Source organism: Rhipicephalus microplus, chromosome 10, assembly GCF_043290135.1.
Source record: "Rhipicephalus microplus isolate Deutch F79 chromosome 10, USDA_Rmic, whole genome shotgun sequence".
NCBI lineage: Eukaryota > Metazoa > Arthropoda > Arachnida > Ixodida > Ixodidae > Rhipicephalus > Rhipicephalus microplus.
Window position 1 is genome coordinate 43,314,391 of NC_134709.1, and position 26,809 is coordinate 43,341,199.

The 26,809-nt window shown below is 47.9% G+C and overlaps 1 protein-coding gene across 2 annotated transcripts in view; it reads left to right on the forward strand.

The window, feature by feature from the left end:
- Positions 1-26,809, forward strand: part of LOC119180887 (uncharacterized) — a 459,598-nt gene that overhangs the window by 107,893 nt on the left and 324,896 nt on the right. For both annotated transcript variants that reach the window (XM_075875563.1, XM_075875564.1), the window contains one exon: positions 9,167-9,239. The gene's annotated coding sequence lies outside the window, so the exon portion shown is untranslated. The remainder of the gene's footprint in view (positions 1-9,166; positions 9,240-26,809) is intronic.

Consider the following 26,809-nt stretch of genomic DNA (forward strand, 5'->3'; position numbering starts at 1 on the left):
TTTGTTTGGGATTTTGGCTCTTTTTTTTTTCTCTCTCTCTCTCTTTGATGTTCATTCTCTTATTCCCAGTGCAGGGTAGCAAACCGGAAGCTCTCTGCCTTTCCTCTTCTTGCTTTCTCTCTCTCTCTCTCTTGACTTTAGTGGTATGGTCAGATTCAGAAGTAAAGTGATTAGAGTAGTCCATAAATTCGGTGTTGCAAGAGACGCACTTGGAAGTTTATTAAAATCAGTGTGTTGGTACGTGTTTATAGTAAACATTGAGCCAGCTTCGCTTGACGTACAATGATGAAGCTGCGAAGCTGACGCCGTGCAATGGGGTTCAATGAAGTGTATAATGAAGTGGGAATGACGCGACATGAAGTGGGTGGCTGAAGTGGGGGGTTGTGGCGGGAGCAGTTGTGCGTCAGGCGGTGAGATGCGAGAGTAGTGGAATCGGTGGAAAGAGCGGCAGATATCTGAAATGGGAGTTCACCACTTCCTGTGGATAAATCTCGCTACGACTTACGATCTACGACAGCCGTCCTTCGAACATGAAAGCCTGGACCTGAAAGCCTCGACCCGCGAGCACCTTCGCTGTAGAAGAAAATAAAAATAAAAATGGCGTAATGAGACCACGACCAGAAATATTGAACAGCACTGGCACTTAATTGTTCTGTTTGGTGTTCCTTGACGACGATTTGTTGCGCTGTTTTTTTTTTTTTTTTACTCTTACGTGCCACTTGTTTGCTTGTTTACGTTCTTGAAAGAAAGTCATCGTGTATTCACCGGTAAAAGCAACATTCGAAGGGGGCCGTGTTAAAAAAAGTGCCTTATGCTATAGAATCGTGTGAACCTGACGCTTTTTGCACGTTACATTGAAGTCACGCATACTAAATAGTATATATATATATATATATATATATATATATATATATATATAGTCCAGTAGATACTCCGTGAGCGGTCACAACGTGGTTTATTTCGACGTTTCGGCCTAGAGTCTGGCCTTCAGGACGTTTCGGCCAGACTCTAGGCCGAAACGTTGAAATAAACCACGTTGTGACCGCTCGCGGAGGACCTACTGGACTATATGCAACGCTACGGCCACTCAACCACCATGCCTGCATATATATATATATATATATATATATATATATATATATATATATATATATATATATATATATATATATATATATATATATATATATATATATATATATATATATATATATATATATATATATAATGTCCGAATGGATTTGATAATTGCGTTATAAGGTTTGCGATTTGAATCTATGAGATAGTGTAAGCGATTGATAAGTGACTTTTGAAAGAGGAAAATGAAGAAATAAGCGCAGTTCCGGTGCTGCCCCTCTCTCAATGCAGGGTACCTCCACAGTTCTGCGCTGGGGATAGGGAGGGGTAAGGGGGATTAAAAAGGATAGAGAGGAATTAAAGGTATAGGGATAGAGAGATGAGCAGGAAGAGAGAGAGGCACAGGGACAGCCACATACGGAAGTAAGGAGAACGTAGGAAAGATGGACACGGTCGCAGAAGTCCGAGGACGCGCCACCATCCGGTCGGCACGAAATCCAGCGAGCGAGTGCCGTTTTAGCGATTTAACTGTATATGTATTTTGGTATTCGATGCGTCGCTTTCCGTGACTCGCGCTCAGCAGCTGCTCGCGGTTACCTCGCGCACATTGCTCTTTCATTCGCAGGTCGTCGTCTTTGAGCAATAACCTACAACGCAACTATTCGTGGATTATTTGTACTTCTTTAAAGGGACGCTAAGAAGCAAAATGATTTTTCGCGCATTATGGAAGTGCGATTTCACAATCCCGAAAACACCGCTGTTACTGCGACATGAAGCTTGGTAAACGAAAAAAAAAAAAGAATGCGTGAAAAGAAAATGAGGGTGGAGAAGTTGACGGTGAGATTGTTGCACCAATTACCGTGACGTAGTAAAACTTAAAGGCGTCTACATGGGTGCTGCATTGCTGCTACTCGATAAAAATGAAGTGCATCGTTAGTTTTGGGTGCTATACACTTAGCATATAAGGAGTTTCGTAAAATTTTATCGATGCAATGACGCGAAAATACGAAAATATACATTTTGCTATTTGTTACATCACGCGGCGAGGTTTGGACGTGAAATTGAAAAAAAAAAATGAAACTTCAACTTCGATTTTCTCCGCTAATAATGAAATTATGACAGTGAAACTTATGGCGTTAGATCTCTCACAGTGAAGTTTATCAATCTTGCTTTAAGCAAGTCATTGTTCCTGTGCAATGCGTCTCTAAATGGCCCACTTATAACGCGTACATGCATCGAATACATGTACAGGCAGCCGCAAAATAATACTGGCCACGCGAGCGCTTCCCGAAATTACAGCGCGCGCCGTCTAGCGACGAGTCGTGTAGAGATTATAATTCGGACATGGCCTCTGAGATTGTGAGCGCGCGGCAAAAACACCACGGCGCGCTCGCAATCTCGGAGGCCATGGCTCGGACCACGCAATCGCGAGAGCAGTGCTTCCGACAGCAGACGGCTTGACCGAAAGACGGCGCTAACGGCTTTCTCAGCGTGCGCTGGAGTGGTTCATATTATTTTGCGGCTGACAACATACGCGCGTCCCGAATACTACGCTTTGTTTTGTTGCATGTTTAGGTTTGCGCGAATTTGGACGTGGCATGTAGAGAGGAGGGCTACCCACAAACGACGCAAGTAATGCGACCTCAGCGAATACCTATTTAGGGTAATCGACGCTGCACCAAAGCAACGTACAGCGTAGAATACACGTAAACATACCCCGGATAGCGAGAGCAGGAGAAAACAAAGCGAAGATGGCTGATGATACAGGGTAGCCTTGTTTCTTTGGATGATGAGCAGGGGGTGGCCACCGCCACAAGTTGAGAATGACCATGAATTATGGAGCGCTGCAGGTAAATATGGTATACATATATGACACGCGCCCACGGAGCCTTAACTCAAGCGAAAACGCCCTAAAAATAGAGCGAGAGAGCGAGAGAGTGGATAAGGCGAAAGCAAGGACGAGAGAGACGTGATGCACGATCGTGTCGCGGAGGTGTTGTATTCCGCCATGCAGCGACATTTGGGGGCTCGCGTAGGAGTGCGCAGCTCGCAACTGTGTCCTGGCAGGATTGTCGTCATGCACTGTACGAGTGCTTGGTAGGATGGTGCAGCTGATAGCCGCTTTTCTGTACGTGCAACTATATATGCGGGCATGTACGCCAGATGTACACGTGACGAAGGACACATGGGGTCAATAAGAACACCAGTTTATTCCAACCGTCTTCGCCTCCCTTCTGTTTGCTATACCCCATCGACCCGTGAACCGTGACATACAATAGATGTATGTATGTAGTACAACGCATACTTGTATGTAAAGTACATACATGTGCTGCACACACATGTATCGTCATGCAATATATCTGCCGCGGCTGTTAGATACAGGCGTCCACTCTATCGAAGGCTTAGACAGGTGGAGTGGAGCTAAATATAGCGCGTTTCCATCGCGGGAGGTACCGGGTTCGATTCCCGGTGTCGCCAATCATCCACCGGCCTTTCTAACGGGGAGGTAGTATACCTCTGTCTGACGCTTGGTGTTGTTGGTATACTCATTTTTCGAGAAGGTTGGCCTCTCCTCTAACCTCTTTCGAACCCTTATTTACTAACCCTAACAGTGCTGAGCCGCGCTCCCTTATGAAAGGGAAAGATCACGGGGTCGCATGTGTATTCACTCAAGACGACTCGACGGAGGAACCCACCTTCTTTTTCTTTTTAGCCCATGTACTGACGCTGTCCCGCCACCCTTCGAAAGCTTTCTGCGCCTAATGCGGCTTTCCAATGACTCCAAGATCGGAGGAACCTCACATGAGGTTCTGCATTGACTACGAGATCGGAGGAACCTTACGTAAGGTTTTGCATTGACTCCAAGATTGGAAGAGCCTCACGTAAGGTTTTGCATTGACTCCGAGATCGGAGAAACCTCTCGTAAGGTTTTGCATTGACTCCGAGATTGTAGACACCTCGCGTAAGTTTTTGCATTGACCCCGAGACTAGAGAAGCCTCACGCAAGGTGTTGCATTGACTCCGAGATTAGAGAAGCTTCACGCAAGGTCTCGCACTGTCTCCGAGATCGGAGGAGCTTCACACAAGGTCTTGCACGGGCTCCGATATCAGACCACCTTTGACCAAGCTTTCGATGCGATGTGACGACGTTATCGTGTGACATCACGCCACGTGACGTCACGGTATGTTACAATGGCGTCACCAATCCTGGCACATATGTGACCACATTTTGACGTCGTATGGTGGCTCCATCTCGTGATGACGATTTTCCGCATCGCTCGAGGCCCATGCCGCCGACGCGCGACGCGCGACGGCTAAATTTCATTTGATGAGTCATCTAAGGCCTTGATAAGCGTCTTTCTTACCCTCAAACCTTCATATTCTTTACTGCGCTGGTATACGCGAAACACCATGACTTATTTCTACGGCGGGAAAGGGTTTAAGCTCCACCATGGACGATGCGGCATAAACGTCCCTGCTTATGGTACAGTTATTTGCGGGGGAACTTCTCGCGATTACAGCGCCGCACGTCGGGCTTCAAATCTAGATGAAACGCGCTCCTACGTGGAGACGACGCCGGGAAAAGCCGTCGGGCAATAGATAGACTGAGAGAGAGATAAATGGGCGAGGAGAGGTTGGAAAGGAAGGTAGTGTCGCTGTTAAGAAGAGCGTGAGAGTGATGTTGAGAAGAGAGCGGCCGGAACGTGTGTAGGAGACCAAAAGAAAAAAAGGAAGCGGAAAGAAATGAACACTGGGGAAGCGTTGTCCGAGCAGGGGTTATATTGCCGGTCGCATCCGCGCGCGCGCGCTATGATTGGCCCCGTTCTTCAGCGCGCTCCGGCTAATCCAATCAGAATTCTGCGCGACTGAGTCGAAATAAACCCCTCGGGTATTACGGTCCGGCTCGGACACACACACACGACGGACTGGGTTGGCAAAGGATAGCGGACGACCGACAGCACGGTTGTGTGTGCTTGTGTGTCTATGTAAGTCGCTGCTCATACGCGTCCGAAAACGCGCCACCCCGTGAGACAGCAAAGAAATGTGGAAATATAACCAAGGACATCGTCGGCGAGGAAAAAGAGAAACGCGAAAAAAAAAGAGGTCTTCCAAGACAAACAAGGATCTGGATGGAACCCTCCTTCTCAGCCCCATCCTGTCGTACAGAGGAAGAGCGAGAGACAAAAAGTAATAGTTCAGTGACAGCGACTCGGAAGATGATATCCTGTTTCATCACTTTTTTTCCTACATCCCCCTTCATTCGTCTTGGATGCTTATACTTCAACTCGGCTGGTCAGCTCTAGGGTGTTGGTTTCTTTCCTTCCATTTATCTTTCTTTATCTCTCTTCCTTTCTTTCGGTTCGTGGTCTTGGCTATCCTCATAGTCCCGTCTATCCTTTATTTGTATCCTCCTCACGGTCCGTTGTCTCGTTTGACGCTGCTGCGCCGCGCCCCGCCTTCCAGAAGCCCACGGTTTGCGTTATAGGAGAGATCTTGCGAGGATAATTACTGTAGGTGCTCGTTGGTGGATGTCTGGGTTTTTTCGTCGTCGACGATGATGGGGACGTCTCCTGCTTCCCGACTCTGGATTTAGCTTGGATCCACGCGTTTTTTTTTTTCATTGTAATATCAATTATATGGGCACTCTTCCTTGGTTTTTTGCAGTTGCCGTCATTTTACCGTTTAAAGTCCAAATTGACGACGTCGTCCCGCGAATCACGTGCGTCTACGCACGTTTAAAAGCACGCAAGCACCGAAGACGAAAGAGGCCGAAACTGAGACGAAACGAGTCCGCCGTTATATGCGTCGCACGAAGGGTGCATGCGACAACGTCGTGTACCACGTGGGAGGAATGTAGTCGATGACCACTCTAGCAGAGAGAGAACGCTCCGACCGTCAGGAGCTCCGAGTAGGTCACCATAGCTGCGAGCTTTGCTCGTAAGGGTGCAATGCGCCGCCGCGGTGGTCTAGTGGATAAGGTACTCGGCTGCTGACCCGCAAGTCGCGGGATCGAATCCCGGCTGCGGCGGCTGCACTTCGGATGGAGGCGGAAATGTCGTACGCCCGTGTGCTTAGGTTTGGGTGCACGTTAAAGAACCCCAGGTGGTCAAAATTTCCGGAGCCCTCCACTACGGCGTCTCTCATAATCATATTGTGGTTTTGGGACGTTAAACCCCACAAATCAATCAATCAATCAATCATAAGGGTGCGGTCGCGTGCGCTGGCGTGCACGTCATCTCGACAGACTTCAGGAAACTGCTCGTGAATAGGGTTGCCATTGAATATATAGGTGTGAAAAGGAGCTAGAATTCATGCTAAAGGTAGCCAAAGCGGCCATGTTAGTTCATGTCATCGCCAAACTGTAGCTGGAGATCACATAATCGTGTAGCATTTCTTGTTATTATACAAACAACAATATGATTCGAATATGCAAAGCACGAAAATAAAGGGCACAGCTCTTTTACTTCTTGCTTGGTATTCAAGCCACAGGTAAGTTGTAAAAGAAAAAAAAGACGGTTTATTTACTTGCTGAAATGCGCTGAAAGCCGATTTATTTTTTTTTTCCTTATTCATATACCCCAAGGCAAACGACGCTACAGAGGAGATCAACAGAGCACTGCAGTGGTGGCGACTGCCTTGTGAGAACAATGAATATCACCACTTGATCCATGACGAAGATAATTCCACTAAATATCTGCGGATGATGCAAAGGCTTCGGAAAATGGTTTCGCCTTGCAGAGTCTGTACAAGCCTTATAGCCATGCACAGAAAGTGTACGAACCAAACCGATACGACATATAGTGCAGCGGTAAAATAAGTTTGTCCTCTAGGGCCTGGAAGACCAGCGACAACTCGTCGCCAGGGCCAGGGGAGCAGTCGAAGCCAGAGGGTTGCAGGAGTAGCGAACCCTCTCACCTTAGGGTGATACCGGGGAATCGCTCGCAACACTGTTTCAAGATAAACGTTTGTTTCTCCCTCACACACGAAGAATCTCGCGCTAAAACGTTTTGCGCAATAAGTTCGAGCAGCAATAGTTTTTTTATGTTCGAATGGAGACCCAGAGAGTTATTGGAACGCGCGCATTTCATGCATGGCTCTTATGCTTACAAAGAGATTGTTATCGAAAAAGAAAAAAAAAGGCGTGGTTATTCGGTGCAATGAAGATGATCCTGAACGTGCACAGTATCCCACACTAAATCAAAATATTCAAATATTTGTCATATTCAGGTTTCTCATTGTACTTAACTGATGAAGCCAGGAATTTTTGTGGCGAACGTATTCAAGAGTACAGCTGACCTTAGTGGTAATGTTTGCAGTGTGAACGCTTCTATTTATTTCACACGATATCTCCTGAGGCGTGCAGAATTTTAATGGAACGCTGCTGAATAGGCAAATGGGTGGGCTGTTTGTGCTTCGGTGAACACAAATAACTTTGCATTTCCTGAAATTTACTTCAGTAAACAATATTTTGTGCCATTTAGGTGCAGCATGCGACTGTGTTAAATTGGTCAGTATAAGTTCAGTGCCTCTGCATACAGTTTATGCCAGATTGATAGAGTTATAGCCAGAGGCAGTGTAAAGTTTGGAACGTTTCAACCAACAAGTCAGGTGGAACCTCAAACGTTGAAGCAGTTTTTGCTTGAAACCACATACTACCATTAACCATTGGAGTTACGAGAATAACAGACCAGCTTAATTCTCGTGCAGATCTTCGTTCTTAAGCAAATTCGCTCGAGAACACGCACTGTGCTGTCAGCACCACAAACTGAGAGAAGAGAGAGAGAAGAGAGAGAGAAGAAAACGTTTATTTTTGAAACAGTGTTCCGAGCAATGCCCGATGTCACCCTGAGGTGGGAGGGCTCCTTTGTCCAGGAACCCGCTGGCTTCTACTGCCCTGGCGACGAGTTGTTGTTGGTCTTCCAGCTTCTCGAGGGCGAGCTTCGCCTCACACGTTTCGGTTAGGTCTTCGTTCGTCCGTGACGTCATAATAATTAGCAGGTAGCCTGAGCGGGGTGGTATGCGCGCGTTTGCCAACATGCACGCAACTTCGTCACTCTGTTTATTCAGCAGCGCCGCGCAGGACCTTGAGGTGCTCCGATTCACACTGGTCTGCCCCGCCGGGTTGGTCTAGTGGCTAAGGTACTCGGCTGCTGACCCGCAGGTATCGGGATGAAATCCCGGCTGTGGCGGCTGCATTTCCGATGGAGGCGGAAATGCTGTAGGCTGGTGTGTTCATACTCGGGTGCACTTTAAAGAACCCCAGGTGGTCGAAATTTTTGGAGTCCTCCATTACGGCGTCTCTCATAATCATATGGTGGTTTTGGGACGTTAAACCCCACATATCTATCAATTCACACTAGCCCGCTGGTGGGGGAAGTGGGGGGGGGGGGGAGACGTGCTCGCGCGTCTTTCTCCCACCAGCAGTACTCACTGCGCAATACAACCAGAGGTGGCGTTCTACCGCTGTCTAATTCCACTGTAAAATTCTGTAACGGTGGCAACTGTGTGAATTAGAGTTGACGTCGTAGCCGTCTGCAAATTATCAGAGCTGATGAGTTGGCGAGTTGGACAACATGGCGGAATTCCGTGCTGTCTGGAATGACATGCCAGCGCAAAAGACAATGGAGAAGATGGCGGCAAGCTATTGATATTGTCTTCAGAAGTTCTTATGTGTAAATAGTGAGTTCTGAAATTTTACTTATATTCGCATGCTTTCGCAAGTTCGCTTGTGACACATGATGAAAACGGGAGAAATTGCGATAAAAATGGTCTTCCAAGTCGCACACACAGGCACCAGTTGTCTGGTGGTTATGATGTTCAACTACTGACCCCAATGCCGCGGGATCGAATCCCCGTCCCGGCGGTCGCTTTTCAATGGAGACGAGCGGCTCGACAGCCTTGTACTTATGTGCACGTTAAAGAACTCCAGGTGGTCGAAATTTCCAGTGCACGGCAGCATCTGTCATAATCATATCGGGGTTTCATATGCGAAACCCCAACCATTGTTATTGTTTTATCACGTTTTTCGAAGTCATGATGTACTCTTGTAACGATTATCTCCTGTTTTCTTAAACTCTCCCTTCTGTAGGTGCCAAGCACTTTTCAATCGACAAACAACGTGTTGCCGGTTAACCACCGCGGAGCCTTGAGTTTTCGCAAAGGTAAGATAACGTTTCGTTAACGCGCTGTCGCGGTGCGTCGTAACCTGCACGTGTGCTGAGAGCGCACCACGGGACCAAGCTCCACAATCTGCTGCCAAGCGAAGCTTTCGAGATAACGGGCGAGTGCTTAAGTGGACGCGTTTCGGCCCCACTCCTCCGCTCTCGGGTGACGCGCTGAGGACCGAAACGGGGTGTGGTACTGGCGCATTTTTTTTTTTTTTAGGATCTGTGATTAGCTAAGTATAAACGCTTCGCTCTCTACACTATTAAAAAAGTTTTCCTGAGGAGCTGCGCAGTTACCCCAGAAAAGTGCTCTTTGCTTCGCTAAAAGACGAAATGTGCGCAAAAGATTTCACACAGCCTGGCAAAGAAGAACACTTTCCTCTTTGTGGAGTAAAGCGCCCCCCCCCCCTTTTTTTTTTAGTAATGGAACGAATGTTCGAGCCGTGTGCAAGCGACCCAACGATGCCTACGCAAGCCTGTTTCCTTTCAGACGGCGCCGTAGCGTGGTGTGGTATAATGGTTAGTGTACGTGCATGCTGACAGAGTGGTCCGCAGTTCGAAATCCGTAAAATTTTCCGTAAGTTATTTCTGAATGTGATGCTTGCACATCGATTGTACATTTAACAATAAACGTCTGCTCGCACTTCGAAAGGCTGCCGAAAATATCATTTCTCTTTAGTTCAAAATAATTGTTTCTCTTTTGAGTAGTAACCGCGGGAGCGTCGTAGCCCCTTCGCAGTTACTCTCAAAATGGTGCAGTGGGTGTGGAAAGTAAGTTACTCCTCTAAAGGAGCAACCTCAATACTCCTTTTCCTCCTTTACTTTTTAGAGTGTAGTGATTATAGTATTATAACTGCAACCTGCCACCTGGTGGCCGTGCGCTCTTCTGTACACGATCAGTCGCCTCGGGAAGATTTTGAGCGCGCGGTTTCGGGAAATTAAGTTGAAGATGATCTGATAGTCAAACTTTCTCGATTTAGTAGTAATGAAAAACAAACAAACAAGAAAGTCTCATGCCTGCGCACATGAGGCAGTGCAATGACAGCGTGAGTTTAAAATCGAACTTGACACAGAGCCGGTTGTAATCTATCTTGGGAGGCCTACTGGAAGTACGCTTGTGAGGTATCGATATGCCGCAACTCATGATCATTTTGCGAAGGGGTGAAGTAGCCACTACGCTACAGTTCACCATTTTTTCTTTTCTATGTAGCGATGTACCCACTGCACGTCTCTGAGGCAATATGCGTGCCTGCGCATATGCGCACTTTGTTTATGCTGTTGCTGGCGACGACGATGGTGATTATTATTATTATTATTATTATTATTATTATTATTATTATTATTATTATTATTATTATTATTATTATTATTATTATTATTATTATTATTATTATTATTATTATTATTATTATTATTATTATTATTATTATTATTATTATGAGCTGTGTCTGAGCCCTTCCTACTGGTCCAAAAACTTTAGACCAGCAATGCATTCACTTCACATGGGCTAACGCCTACTGCTTTTCTGTTCTTCTGCCACGCGGTACGACATATTCGTTTTGAAGCCCTATTAATTGCACTAATAAACACGGACAACATACAAAGGGAGACAAGACGCATGCTGTCTTCCCTTGTCTTTTTCCCCGTGTTTCTAGCGCAGTTATTGGGCCTTCAAAATGAATGTCAACCGCCTAGCTCAACTGTGCTCCACTTGACGGTGTTCCATCTGTTGAGGCGTCAATACACAATTCTGCGTTAGCGTGCAAGACTGGTTTAGCCGGTCGATCTACATGGTAAAAGAAGCGACAAAATACGGCAACACCACACGAAGAACAACACGGGTCAATGCCCGTCATGTGTAGTTCTGTGTAGTCCCGTGTTACTGCCTTTTTGCGCTGCTTTTATTGCTAATGCCTGCGACGAACCATAAGGATAAGAACCAAACGCGTCCGAGAAGCTCGTGGGAAGGGTCGATACAGTGACGAAAAAAAAAAAATAATTGAACCAGGAACGTCGCTGAAGGCTCTTAGCAATTGTGTTCACTGCACCGCGCGATTATGTCACAGCCAGTCTGCTGGTGCCGACCCCGTTTGCCGTTGTCCCGCAGGCGCGCTTATCCGGCTTGCGGCCGCTTCGCTAAAAGTGGCGCTCGAGCTCGTGCCGCCATCTGGTGTCGTCGTTGAGAACGAGTGGCCTTGACGACCCACGCTTCTGTCTCCGCTGCTGACACCTTATTGTTTTTGTTTTTTTGTCACGCGTGTCATAACCTCGAGACGTCGTCGTCACAATCTTCGTCTTCCAAACGCTAACCCTGGCACACCGTAGGCCGTTTCTTTCCATTCATCCCGCTCATTTTCGTCTTCAGGGGCGCCTGCGACGCGCGAAAGCCGGCGCGGCAGGTGTTGGTTTAAATCGAAGTCGGAGGAGCGTTGGAATGCCAGGGCGGAGGTTGGTTTTTATAATGAGGGGGCGGAGCGACGATGCACCCCCCTCTCATAGTTTCGCGGCCTTGCGTCTATGTTAGATCCCTTCGCCACGCCGTTTGTTGCCTTTTGTTTTGGTGTTTGGCTATCTCTTCTGCGTCACCGAGACAACGAATTAAGAGATCCAATTCCACTCGCTATCTCCCAGACGTCGCGAAGAGGTTTGGCGCGTTCTTTGATTCTTCTTTGATTGCAACTCCTTGCTTATCCTTTGGGTTTTTTGGTTCTTTTTAAAAAGAGGTGGAGAGATCGATGATGTGCAATTGATCCTGACAAATTGACCAATGGAACTTATCCGTTCTTGTCGCTTAAATGCGTAGAAGGCTAGTCCCCATTATTCATCGAGAGAAAGAGAGAGAGAGAGGATAGCGTAGCACGGGCACCTGCATTTCTTACCACTGGGAGTTCACAGAAATCGGAGTAGTAATTAACTATAGCCCCGCCGCGGTGGTCTAGTGGCTAAGGTACTCGGCTGCTGACCCGCAGGTCGCGGGTTCGATTCCCGGCTGCGGCGGCTGCATTTCCGATGGAGGCGAAAATGTTGTAGGCCCGTGTGCTCAGATTTGGGTGCACGTTAAAGAACCCCAGGTGGTCAAAATTTCCGGAGCCCTCCACTACGGCGTCTCTCGTAATCAAATGGTGGTTTTGGGACGTTAAACCCCACAAATCAATCAATCAATCAATTATTTATAGTAGTAAAATGTTAGACAAATACTAGAGCTATCCATGATTTAAACTTCAACGCGTCGTTTCTCAGAAAACGCTATAGACTATCGCCTGCACTAAGTTTTCCAGCGCCACAAGTTAGCAAAGCGAGGTATGAAAGTGACCATATCAGATATAAAAAGTTCGACTTTGCGGTGTGATGGTGTTCGCACCGTCATCAGTGGCGAACGTTCGAAAGAAGGGACAAGGCAGCCCACGCTTGCTTCACCACACACGGTTCTTGAAGCACGGATATCGGACTCGGTCGCGTGCGCTGAAGGGTGTTTTAGGCCTTCAGAAAGCAGTCACGTTAAGGTTTCAAATTTCGTAAAATGTGAAAAAAAAAAGGCGGGAAGAGTAAACGAACGACTACTGGCGATGAAAGTGCACTAGACACCCTGACGTCACAATCTTAGTGTAGCCTTTTCTTGGCACCCGTTAGTGTATGTACTACATACAGATTAAGACTGCGTTCTTGGTTAACTGGGGAGTAAATGTAAGTTGATTTAATGCCTTTTTCTCGTGCCTTCTTTCATTGTTTATTTCTTCTCTCCTTTCTTCCTTTGCGTATTTTGGTTCCTTCTGGCAGTGCTTTTCAGGTGCCGCTGTTCCTACATGCAGATCATGAAAAACGAAACTATAGCCAAAACCTCAATTCCTCTCGAATCGATATGGCAGTTGTAGTTGAGCTGCGAATTCCAGAGTCTTTAGGATGTACAAGAGGGAATAAAAAAGGATTGCACAAGTCAGGGCGTCCTTAATGATTCTCTGAAATGTTTCTAGCGTTACGAAGCAGGTGTTCGATTCGTCAGGGATTCTAGTTAATAATAGTGTTTGCAAATATCATTGCAGATCACCCATGCGACGGTCCCCATTGTTTTTACGAACTTATTCATTGGCTTTCAAGCTTGTGTAATCACATCATAGGAGGGAGGTCGTTGCAGCGTCCTTCGTTTCCCTATTATGTCAGTGCATCGGACCTACTTTTATGTCCTGAAGTACAGCGTTATAAACTACGCCACTGCATATCCGGTGCTCGTCCAATAAAGTCCGACCTCTCTTTTTTTGTTTTTTTTTACGCTTTCTTCTTGTTATCCGGGTCTGCCGTAGATAATTGTCAGTACCACGCGCTTGGTTCTCGCTCGTTGCGTAATAAGCGAAAAAAAAAAAGCCTGTCGTCCCCATGGCTAACGCCCGAGCCGCGCTGCACGTTCTGTCTCCACCTCATTCCTCTCTCCTCTTGTGAAGAAGAAGAAGAAGAGAGAGATTGCGGATGGTATTAGAGGGTATGACCAAGCATGCGTACACTCGTTGTTGTACGCGCGCTGGTCTGGTCACGTGACCTGACAGCTGCTTCACGGGGCGTCGTCTGTAGTTCCTTACCTCTGCTGTCTTCTTCATCTTCTTCGCGTAATGCATCCCGGCGCTCGCAGAATTCGGTGCATAGTGTACGCACTCAACGTCGTGTACGCACCTGTACACACCAAAGACGCGTTCCCTGGAAGAGCCTTCCGCGCGTAAGCTGTGGTGTGGCGGTAATCCGCCAACTTCTGGCCAAGACAGCGTGTAGCCGATACTTCGCATGCCTGCGTGAAAAAAAAAAGTAAGGTAGGCCGATCGCCAAGAAAGAAAGAACAGAAAATGTGGAAATGGGAGGCCACCTTTCTGGCGCTCGCGACGCCTTACAGGTATACCCCGGCGGGGCGCGCCGCAGCCGACCGCTACGGGAATAAATTGGCGCAACGATCCTCTTTACTCATTCCAATCAGCCCTCCCTGGTTCTTAAATTAATGAAGCGACGGCCTCGCCGCATATCCCGTAGCAAAACTTCTTTATCATATACATTTTCGTTGTTGTCTCGCTTAGCGGGTTGCTTGGCTTCGCATTGCCTCGAACGCCGTTGGTGTTTGTTCTCCAGGTTTCTGCCTATAGTCCAATCGCGTTAAAGAGTTGCAGCAAACGCCCTCTGTAGGGCTTGCCGTGTTTTGGTTGTCCGTGGTTACGGGGACGAATTTCCCCACTCTTTCATTCATTCGGTCCGCTGTTCGGTGGGTAGTGTGGTTCTTGCTTCTCTCGCGTTCTTCTGCGCTTGTCGTTGTCGTTGTTGTTCTTCTCCTGTTTACCGGTTGTTGGGTGGCACACAATGTGTGTAGGGGCGTACACCGCAGTGTGTGGAAGCGCCCTCTAACGAAAAAAAAAAGAAAGAAAATCCTTAACAGTCAGGAACGTGAACGTTCTCTTTAATTTCTCCGGACCGTTCTTCCCGCTCCTCCATTTTTCGCTCCTTTTTTATTTTTGTCTTTGTGATAATCATTTTCTTTTCTCGTGGGCCAACAAGTTGCGGCATGCCACTACGCGCTGAATCGGGCACGCCCCTAGCTGTGGCGTCGCATTTTGCGCGGGAAAGAAACAGGTTCTCCGGCCGGGCCTCGTCCCGTCACAAGAGTGGTCGCTCTTCTGTGTCCTCACGGAGAGCGGCCCTGCGTTGCGTATACTTGCGCGTAATACGTCTCCGAGGGTCACCATATGCAATAGAAAGAAAAAAGTTCATTATCGCACCTCTCGCAGCGGTCGGCTTGTAAAACTGGTGCGTGGCGCTTCCGCCGCTATATTTTATGCCGCGCGGCGTGCCCCTGGGCGCGTTCCATTCAAGATTCAATTCGAGAGTGTCGTTGGTATCCCTCTTCTGTCAGAAGACTGGGGCGGGAGTCTTGGGGTTTTGAAGCAGAACAAAATCCTGCGTCCACTACTGTCGAACACAGCAATCCAGTTTAAGCTCACGTGTATCTATGTTCTCTTATTCTTTTTATCTATTTTTCAATCCCTTATAATCCCCTTACTACAGCATGGGATAGCAAACCGTAAGCGCGTCTGGTTCACATTGTTGTTGTTGTATCCACTCAGGTTGATTGGCCAAGAGTTGATTACACGCCCTTGTTAGACGTTTCTATGATTGATCGATTGATTGACTGATTGATTGGCCCTTTTAACCTTGCCAACCAACCATGAGGGGACGGCCATGAAATGAGTGTTACCTTGCTAATACTGAATTTTGATAACCTTTTGCCTTTGTTTCTCCTCCACCTCCTCCTCCTCCTCCTCCTAATAATAATAATAATAATAATAATAATAATAATAATAATAATAATAATAATAATAATAATAATAATAATAATAATAATAATAATAATAATAATAATAATAATAATTGCTGTTGTTATTGTTGTTCCCGTTCCATTTAATACACCAACAATGTTGAGTATAGTGCCAAGAAGTCTGTGCTGCGAGGTCTGTTACACAGTATATTATAGTCTTGATGATCGCAATACGCGGCTGCTAAGTGGTCGCAGAGACAGCCGTGGCGATTATCGGCGTGCATTTATAAACTTATTGATCGTGTTCAAGTGTGGTCTACCGTAACGCAGCGAGTGACAAATTAGGAAACACTGGAGCTGCTCCAAATTGCGCCTCCTTTTGCTCAGAGCAGCTGACTGTGCGCCGCTGAGCCACAGTGAAACGGTGCTCGTTGCTCACCCGAAAGTCGCTGATTCCAAACCGGCCGCTGTGTTCACATGTTCCATGGCGCTGCTAATGGCCGAGTCCCGTGTAGTTTCGTATGTGTGGGCGCGCTTAAGAAATCGAGGTGGTCGAAATTTCCGGAGCGCTCTTCTGTACTGCGTGTCTCCTGTAATCATACCGCGGTTTAGGAACGTAAAACCCCAGCAGATATTGTGATGAAGCTATTGAGTTTATGGGGAGCGAGTTGTCTTGCGTTTCTTGGGCGTAAACTGCGAATGTTGATCACAATTAAGTGCGGTTGTGTGTTAGTTACTAATTTCCCTGAGACAGGAACTTCGACACGTCACTAATGGGATCGAATCCCCCTCTTCCTTTTTTGGAACAGGACGATCGAACGCAGGTTTAATCTGGCAATATACGCACACAGGTAAACGTGTACTCTTCACGACAAGTGTGGCGATACCTGTAGATCACGGCAACATGATGAGGAGGCGTGATGGCCACAAGGCTTTGTTGACCACCGCTAACCCACACATGAGTGACTCGGGTTGAATGATCGTGAGTTGTGTTATATAGCATGTTCAAAACTGGTTCACCCGTTCGTTCTTTGAAACCTGTCCTGGCATGGCATCTCAAACTTGGCTAAAATCGTGACGCTTATCAATGAGGATTAAGATTTTTTTTTGTTCATCTCCTCTCCGTGGAATGTAGCCCGCAGTACGTACACCGTGGTTATCCGTTGCACTCAATGCCCGTGCTGGTGGTGTATGCGATCTATTTGTTGTGTTTTTGGGTGCCGCCTCTGCGTGCTGTGTCGTTGGCCAGTAGTGTCGTGACTGTTGTATACTCTAGTGTGGATGTGACATCTACTCACTCATAAATTCAGAGCACGGAGTTTTTTTTTTTTTCCAACCACGGTGGCATTTCTTTTCGCGCACCGACATGTAAGTGCACGGGCTATTCTCCCTTCGTCCCTTGCTCGCCTCGGTGGAACAGTGGCAACGGTGCCCCGCTGCCCACCCAAAAGATCGCGGGTTTGATCTCGGTCGTGGCGGTCGCATTTCCATGGAGGTAAAATTGTAAACGACTTTGTTCTGTGTGATTTCGTTGCACGTTAAAGAACACCAGATGTTCAAAGTTTCGGAGCCCTCCACTACGGCGTCTCTCATGATCACATGGCGGTTTTGGGACGTGAAAACCACAGATCGCATCCATTCCGCCCTTGTAGGCCAAGTGAGTCCGTCGCCTCGGCCGGTAATCCAACCTGCGACATCCCGCTTAGCCTCAGAACACCGTGTATTACAGACCTATAGCGTCGTTAGGAAGCGAGGCAACACCTATAGCTCAACGCCTCGCGTAAATTGGAACCGGCGTACCCGCAATCGGGTGCCTTCGCGTCGCCCTATACGTCTTCCATGTAGCTCGCATTACGTGAGGCCCTTCTACGTCGCCCCAAATGCCCGTGCTGGTATACAAGCTTTCTTTGTGTTTGTGCATATCGCCCGCTCGCTTGCGGTGGCTCTCTGACGCAACCCACACGTGCAATACACGTCGGGCGTTCCTTCGTTTTGCCTCGCTCGCTTGTACGTGGACGTGGTATAATCTTGGTACAAGAAGAAGAAGAACGACAAGTAGAAGAAGGGCCTTCACATTTATCGTTCGGGGCGTTTTAATTGTTCCTCCAACGGTGGCGGCCGCCGCCCGAATAAAACGACCGCGCCTCTGTATACGTTATACATGGGAGTATAATGCACGTGGGACGCATACACACCTCTCATTTCCTTTCCCCGTTCTTCCCCCTTTCCATCTTTCCAATACGAGCGTGATTGTCTTCTTTTTATTCGATACCGGGCCGGACATGGCACGGTTGAGAAGCCGCTCCACGGAATTGATAATGAAGCAACGGGCGTATCTCGCAGCACTGCCGCGTGTTACGGGTTATCTCCGAAGCGCCCTCGTGCGCTATGCGGTTACAAATTACCGATAGAACCGATTTGTCTGCGCCAATGAAAGGGTTGAGACGCAGCAACAGCAGCAGCAGCCCATCCGTTGTGTTATCGCGCAATGGCCGCGAGTTACCCGAACTGGAGGAGACCTACGTAGATATACACCGCGTCGTGGGAAGGGTTCTACACTAAGAGTTTAAGAATTGCCTGGAATTTTCGGAGTTCCAATATGTGGTAGATTTATGCTGGCACTGCGATATTTTAGCTGATCAGTGGTAGAATACTTGACTACAGCGGCTCTGGCGTGGAATACTTGACTACTGTGGCGCGTGGTGCAATAGTTGACTACGTTGGCTTTGTTGTAGAATACTTGACTACAGTGACTGTTTGGTAACATACTTTACCTACTGTAGTTCTGTTGTAAAATAACTGACATCAGTGGTTCTGTCGTAGAATACCTGACTACTGTGGCTCTGTTGTAGAATACTTGACAACAGTGACTCTTTGGTAGAATATGTGACTACTGTGACTCTGTTGTAGAATACTCGACTACTGTGGCGCTGTGTTATAATACTTGAGTGGTACGGCTCTATTATAGAATGCTGTACTGCAGTGGTGGTTTCGTAGAATGCTTGACTACTATTCTGCTTGTCTGTTGTGGCTTTGTGATAGCGACATGCGACTAATGCGGCACTTGATCATACAGTGGTTCCGTGGTGGAATACTTGAGTAATGTGACTCTGAAGCAGAATACTTGACTGACACTGGCTCTGTATACAACGCTTGACCACAGTGACTCTGTGGTAGAATACTTAAGTAGAGTTTATCTTTAGTAGAGTACTCGGCTACAATGGCCCTGTAGTGGGAACGCTCAGCGCCTGGGCTCAATTATTCCTCGGACCCGTGGTATTATTGTTCACTGTGCACGAGTTCCCTCGAGCTTTCGTACCGCACGCCTCGTTTGTCAAGGACACCGTCTGATGAAGCGTTTTAACGATAAGCGCAGCTCGCAAATACGTGACAACCAGAGAGGACACGCGTGCAAAAAACGCGTGGAGAAAACCGGACGCTCAGCGCACACGCTACACTTCGATGCTGGAAACACCTCTTTGCACAACCGAAGGTGCTCGCATCGTGGAGCGTGCACAACTTCGAGCGTTCCCTCGTCGTGATGGCCGGGACGGCCAGTCACCCATCATCATTTTACTCGGTTCAGCGGCCGTGTTGTGCGGTCCTTCGCGAAAGGGTTTACGTTTTCTAGTGGCGCGCGAACCTTTGCGTTGCGCAACGAGAACGCTCTCGATTACGTGAAGGCGGAGACCAGGCGACTCGTATACGTACACATCGCGTACCCTTTCTGGCGTAGCTCACGTGCTATCGAAAATGCCCACCCTGCCTTGTAGGAGCGAGTTTTATAATTCGCGCATTGAGCGCGGCGCGTTCGGGGGCAACAGTTGCAAACGTACAAAGCGAAACGAACCGGTCCGGTATATATCTATCTTGCAATGCGTGAAACTATAGAAAGAAGGAAAAGGGATACACCGGTGTACTGCGTAGAGACACACACACACACAAAAATAAACATCACAGGTGCGTGTGCTGTGCGTACGTGTACGGTCTGGTCTACACTTGGCGTGCCGTGCGCGGTTGTTGCTTTTGCCGTCACTCTGGCAGCTCAAGCGTGCATATAGACCCAAACTGACGAGGACGGGCGGCGGTTCCTCCCTCCGTGGCCAACGGGTAATTACGGTCAATTTGAAGCGTCCGGTCGTCGGACGGCCGCCGGGCGGCCTTTGTTATTATTGTTATTTCAAAGGCTGCAACACGTATGCGTTCGCGAGCGAGTTCTTGGTCGCTTATACGACTGCTCGTGCCGTGCCCTCTCGCGCCTGTGTATGCGCGTATGGCTCTCGGAGCGCGTTTCATTCTTAAATGATTCTCATACACGGTCTTCCATCGCGAGCTACAGCTCATACGCGTGGCGACCTCTTTTTCCCGTGAAGGCTGCAATGAGCCGAAACCGTTATAACTACCGCATGCGCCACGTTTTCTGTTGGGCCGTACATCTTCCGTTTTACTGCGAAGTTTCGTTATAACCAAATATCTTTGTCGCGAAAAATCTGATCTAATTGATCGATTTACATGTGAGGTTTAACGTCCCAAAGCCATCATATGATTATGAGAGGCGCCGTATAGTGGAGGGCTCCGGAGATTTCGACCACCTGGGGTTCTTTAACGTGCACCCGAATCTGAGCACACGGGCCTACAACATTTCCGCCTCCATCGGAAATGCAGCCGCCGCAGCCGGGATTTGAGCCCGCGACCTGCGGGTCAGCAGCCGAGTACCTTAGCCACTAGACTACCGCGGTGGTGCAAAGACCTGATCTACGGTGACTCGATTAGTCCCACGACCTCCCGGTGTTGCCGGCTGAATTAGCCCTTAAACTCACGGCTGCGTTGTTGGCTGTTTTCTTTAACTGATATTTAATACCGGCTTTCATCGCAACCGTGCGGTATAACTTTCGCTGTGCAAAGGGGTATCAGTTCAGTATCACTAAATTTTTGCGTCTCAAAACCGCCATATGAGTATGAGAGACGCTTTGGAGGAGGAAATTTCAACTAAATAGCTTGCCTTAACGTGCTGCTAAATCGAAACACACGGGCCTCTAACAGTTTGCCGCCCCCCCCCTCCCTTATCAAAATGCAACCGGAATTCGGCCCCGCAACCTTCGGGCCAGTAGGAAAGCATTGAACTACTGGATCAGCGCGGCAGATTCAATTCAATTCAATTTTTCATTTGCAGGCATCAGATACAAAAAATACCAAAACTCCTGGTATAAGCGAATCGTGTGCTGCTATACGCCAAAGAGACGGAAACTATTCGCAAAGCTATCCTCTCCGCTATGCGAGAGCTGTGCGCTGCTACACCTTTTAGCTCACCTGCTGAGCGGAACGGGGTCACCGCAAATTCATGCTCCGAGAGCCCACATCTCATTCGGGGAAACTTAATTGGTACCCGTGACAACCATCCAGCTGATCGAAACTGCGCCAGGCAACAGAAAAATCACAGGGTCCCAAAATGACGGGAGGAGGAGGAGGAGGAATACACTTTATTATAAGGAAGCAGCAGGCTTAGGTGGCCGGGCCTAAGCCTCTCATGAGGGAACGTCAAGGGCTTGCCTCGACGCTGCCTCATGGGAAGGCGAAAGTTTTTTTTTTCTTTTTTTTCCTCAATCGATGTATTCGTTTTGCCCCGCCACCCTCCTAAAGCTTTGTGCACCTTATACCTTGTTCAGCGCTGCTTTAGTGATCGACCAACATCTCACCAATCTACAACGCCATGTGATTACGTCACCCGGAGACGTCATATCAAAGTCACAATGACGTAGCAAATTTTGGCGTTCTGTGACGTCAAGATAGCGTCATACTGTGACGTCATCGTGCTATGACATTTTGTATCAGTCACGCAGGAGACGACGCCACGGTATACGCCGGTAAATGTTTTGCGTTTGAATGAGGCATTCATGTCTTTCGCCTTAGAAACAACGTGTAGAAAGAAGAGACAGGAAGGCATTGATATCGTCTGTTCTATTACACTCACTCGCTATCGCAGGCTTCAGATCACTGTTTGAAGAAAACGGACTGAAGTTAAACGCACACACGTACGTTATAGTGAGCGACTGCTACTCGAACACGTGGCTAAACACGCGTGATGGCTGCTTCAGCCTGACTCATGAGCGACCTCAAATTAGGTCACAATTTTCTCCTCCTCCATATGCTAGGAAACGGTGCAGTTACAAAGGCATTCAGAAAAAACGGTATAATCATTGTTCGGGCTTTACATTCGAAAACCACGGCGGTGTGTTTGGGGAACGCCACATGTAGTGGTGCGATCCGGAAATTTCGACCGTCTGATGTTATTTGACGTGCCATTAAATCTAAGTACGCGGATCTCGAGCACTACTCTTCATCGAAACGCGGTCGCCGGGGTCGGGATTCGAACCTGCGGCCCTCGGGTCAGTAGTCGATAATCGTAACCACACTAGCAAACCACGTTGACGGGTGCTTCGTCCCTAGAGTAGCCGTTCGTATTCCGCACTGCGGACTACGGGTTTGGCGGGCAGAGCTGCATTGAGGAAGGCCGTTGGTCGAAAATTCCGTCCATACTGTAGTGTGTCCGTATCAACGGCGTCCACAATAACGAGACATGACTCTACGTCCCGTTTTTTTCGTGAGCACCGTATCGCCAAAGTCTGCTGTGAGAATGTCTTTCCCTCCTCGCTATGAATACCGGTATAGAGTAACTGTATATGGTCCCTACGTATGCACCATGTACAGTTACTCTGAGTGCAGTAGGTGACCAACGTTCCTGGCGAGGTCGTTCGCGCAGCGGGTCATTGGAGTCGTGCGCGAGTGCGCTTTCGGTGTAATTGAGCATTATGAACGACTTCCACGCGAGGTCAAATGAGGGCTCCTATCACGGAGAGGAAAGTCCGGCTGCTTAATACTATATTTATGTCCGCTGTACAGGGGTGAATCGCCCGGAGCAGCCGCACGCTTTTGGCATGGCAGGTTCTCTGATTTCTTCTCTCTAGTGTCACTTCCTGAGGGGAGGGCTTCAGAAACGTAAACGCCAGCGGCTGAGTCTAGCTAGCTACCCACAGATGACAAGTGATACGCTCGCAGTTGAGATATACATTTGCCTATCTTGTACTGTGCAAGAGGGGGAAGGGGGAGGGCAGAAGTAAATTTGAGGTGTACCTAAATACGTACCCTGCTCTATATTTAGCCTGTTTCACCGATTCTAATACGTGGCTGCTCGCGGGTGCGTTTGAATATAGGTGTAACTTGACAGCGCCAAAATAGCAAGCGTGCGTCCGTGTCTTAAACGGTCTAATAATAATAATAATAATAATAATAATAATAATAATAATAATAATAATAATAATAATAATAATAATAATAATAATAATAATAATAATAATAACGTTCTAGCGTCCCAAAACGTCAATATGATTATGAGAGACATCATGGTGGTGGGCTCCAGAAATGTCGACCCCCTGGAGTTCTTTAACGCGCACCTAAATTAAACTACACACACATCAAGCATTTTCACCTCCAATAAAAACGCGGCCGCCATGGCCCAGCATTCGATCCCGCGACCTTCGGGTCGGCAATTGATCGCCGTACTTGACCACCATGAAGGATTCTTAAACGTCGTGCCTGTTTACGAAGACGGCCTGCCTGGTCTCACAGAAGTCGTGTTTAAGCAACGAGCACTCGCTATAAGGATATGGCGCCACTACGGCGTCTCTCATAATCATATGGTGGTTTTGGGACGTTAAACCTCATATCAATCAATCAATCAATCAATCAATCAGCGATAATAATGTGGATGTATTGAATTGATTTGGAAGAGGTGCCGTTCTGCTCGAATATTTATTGTTTGAAACAAACTTGTGCCATCAAATGTCGCGCCAAATGGGGGGAGGGAGGGGGCGGTGGTCCACCCGGCACTCTACCCAAACTATACTCTCTTGTGGGTGCTACATCACCCTCAGCTGCAACGCAAACATTCCTGACGCCACCCCTGCTGCTAACTGTCTTTAGATATGTTATGGCCACTTGATGATAGTTTGATTGTTCTCTTTCATAATGTTCACGACTGTACGTTGCAAGCTCGGTGTCGCATTACGTACAAGATCGGTGCGGCTGACACTGCGGTGTATACATGGAAGGTAGTGCTACTCGATGTAGTGCATAAGTATATAGTCCAATCGTATCATTCGGTGAAGACGTGTCCTTGGTTCCCATTAATGGCACAAAAACACTGAACGAGACGTGACATTCGATCGTTCCTTCTTATTTTTTTCCGATCACGTTCCCGTTCGAGCGAGTCTGTATCGCCTCGAGTGCCGATCGGGTCGGCTGGCTGACGGTATAGTGTTATGGAAACAGGAAACGATGAATACAGACAAGACACAATATGTCTGTGCGTGGTTCTGGTACCTTTATTTTGGCTGCAGCTGGTAACGGGGGCAAAAAAGGGGGGACGGAGTTGGAACGTAATGCAACAGGTAAACAACACGAAATAAGTAGAAAACAAAAGAAAGGGATGACGGGAAGGAACCCATGTTGTCTAACCGATAGTTCGGGAACAAACAGTGCGCGAATTGGGCCGAAACACGGAACGGAAATAGACGGGGAAAAAATTCGGGACCGCCATCACGGCTTGGGGAAGGAGAAGGAAAGGGGGGGTGAGAAAGGCAGAAAAGCTCTGCGTTTGCACTGGACGGACGTTTAGCTCAGAACCCTCGAGTCGGGAAAGGGCAAGGAGCGCCACCGAGTGGCGTGTTAGGACAATATTGTCGGGAGCCCTCGGGCGACGCATCGCGGGTGGCGGCGTCTTATACACTGACAATGTAGCTTCTTGCGTTTGGCTTCTTGATTACCGCGTATATGCGAACGGCAGACCGGACAGGACGGGTCTAATCGTTCGACGTTCGTGTAGGAACGAGACGGGAATGCTGCAATTGTTTGGTTCCTACGTGTATGGTGTATATCGAAAATGGAGCATGTGCGTAGAACTCTTCGGGCGGGAAGGGGGGGGGGGAGAAGAAGTGGCGGGAGGCAGTTAGGAGATAGGTGGTGAGAATTATTAGAAGGATGGATTGTAAGCAGAGAAAAAGTAGCGTGGAAAGCGAGACAGACAGAGAGACAGAGAGAGAGAGAAAGAGAAATTCCTAACGTCTTCCTGTTTTTCGTCACTCAATTGCCCATACGCGTAGCGCTTTTGTTTTTTTCTGCCAATATCATCCCGGCCGGCAATTCTCTGTCGCCGCTCCGCGCGGAACGTTTCTTTTGGATCAAGACGTATCGGTCTCGATTCGTTTATATACACGATGCTTCGAAGCCCATACCACGATGTCCTATTGTTGTTATTTTTTTCTTTTTTTTCATATATAGACGAGGCTATATATGCCGGCAAGTGCGCGGCTTCATTCGAGGCTGCCTCTGGTGTATACGCGCACGCGAAAAGAGCCTCTCGGCGCCGGCTGCGAAAAGCGGTTTCAGAATTTGCCCGCATACGTCGAGTGACGTCCGCGGCCAACGCTGTATAGATCGATGCTCGGAAAAATTGTTTTCGCTACCCTCCCTTCTCCATCAATGCCGACAGACGTCCTCCGCGGTGCGGTATAGGCTTTCGTGCACGCATTTTGCAACTGCCGATGCTCGTAGTGTTTCTTTTTTTCTTTTTCTTTTTCGCCGTTCCCTCTTTCACCTCTTACGCCTGTGATGAAAAGCGAAAGAGAATAAATATCGCGTAGATTTTTTTCTTTCGTATTAGTTTCCTATTGGACTACCTTTGGAAAACGAGTGGATCGAAGTGATAGATCAATGCGTATTCTAAAGCGGACGTGACAGACGGACCATCGAAGCCCGCCGGTGCGTTGTTTTACGGTGGTCAATGTTTCACGATGTACTATTCTCGCGGCGTCCCTGTAAATAACGTATCGGATTATAATTACGTCGTTACCATTAAGGGCCGGCGTCTTAAGCCTTTCTCCTTGCAGGAATGAGGGATCCACGGACGTATATATAGAGAAGGACGCGTCATTTGAGTGCCAACATTTAAGCATATATGTTTAAATGTGGCGGTGTGAAAACGCTGCAACAGAGCCGGTGCGTCTCCTTCGTGATCTTGTTTCTCATTCTCACGGCGAATAGCGTCCCCTTCTTTCTGAACGAATAACGTTTTCGATGCAACAGCGATCCCAGCCCACCAGATCGACTCGGTGTAGTAGGCTACGTTCATAGTCGGACATAAGAGTTTCATACAATAATACCTGGAGAGGAATCTGGCACTGCAATCGTTGTCGATGATGTCGTGACGTCACAGTAACGTCACAAAACGTACGAACTGTGACGTCGTATTGTGGCGTCATCTCGTGATTATAGTTTTGTGTTCGTGTTTGACGAGACATCTAAGGTTTTCGCCCTAATGAGTGCGTTACTCCCTATATATAGAAGGTGCAGGACATCGACCTTTCTTAACGGGAGTGCAGGGAAACAGTTTTCGCTTCCCAAGCATTGTGCGGCAGTACGCGCCAACCGTCGCAGACACGCGGTGCAACGTATACCAAACGCAGTGACGCTTGTAAACGGGAGATATGGGCGTTTCGGGGATTAAGTGGGGAGGGGCGATGTAGATATTACACACTGCGTGACCATTATTGTAAGAGGCTTGTTTTTAGAGAATTTTATGGAGATGAGGAAATGGCGAGTAACCATCCGGAGGGCTGCGTTGACGGGCGTTCTATACGACGGCTACGTTATTGAGCTCGTCGAGCGTACAGTCGTAAACCGGAGTGAGTGTACGTCGCGCCCAACGCAGTCATATCGGACGCGGTAGTTTTCCGATGCGTTTTCGGCCTGTAGATGTAGGCAGAGACTTTGAAACGGGGTAGTGCGTTTGTATGATGACTGCAGCGAATTTGGCGCCTGATTGGTGCGTCGTGATTCGTCAACACTATCAGTCTGTCGGAAAAACCGGATATTCGCTCTCGGGAGCAGCGTACGCCATCTCTCGGAAGGAGAACGACTTGCCGTTTAGCTTGTTGCCATTAAAGAATTGCAAGCGGATCGATGCGAGTAAGAAGCACATTAGGAATGTTTGCGCTTCGTTTGGTTTGTTGAAGGTATACGTAGCGTGGGTGCGTCATACACGTGACGATACTTATGCATGGTTGGACAAGAGCAAAATCCTAACTGCAACTTGTGTAACACGCCAGAAACTATTTAATAACATCCTGTGTGAGTGCCCTTTATACGCAGATGAAAGAAAATCTCTTAAGCGCTTCACAGATGACCTAAACTGCCGACCATTTTCGGAAGAGAAACTTTTGGGTGCTTG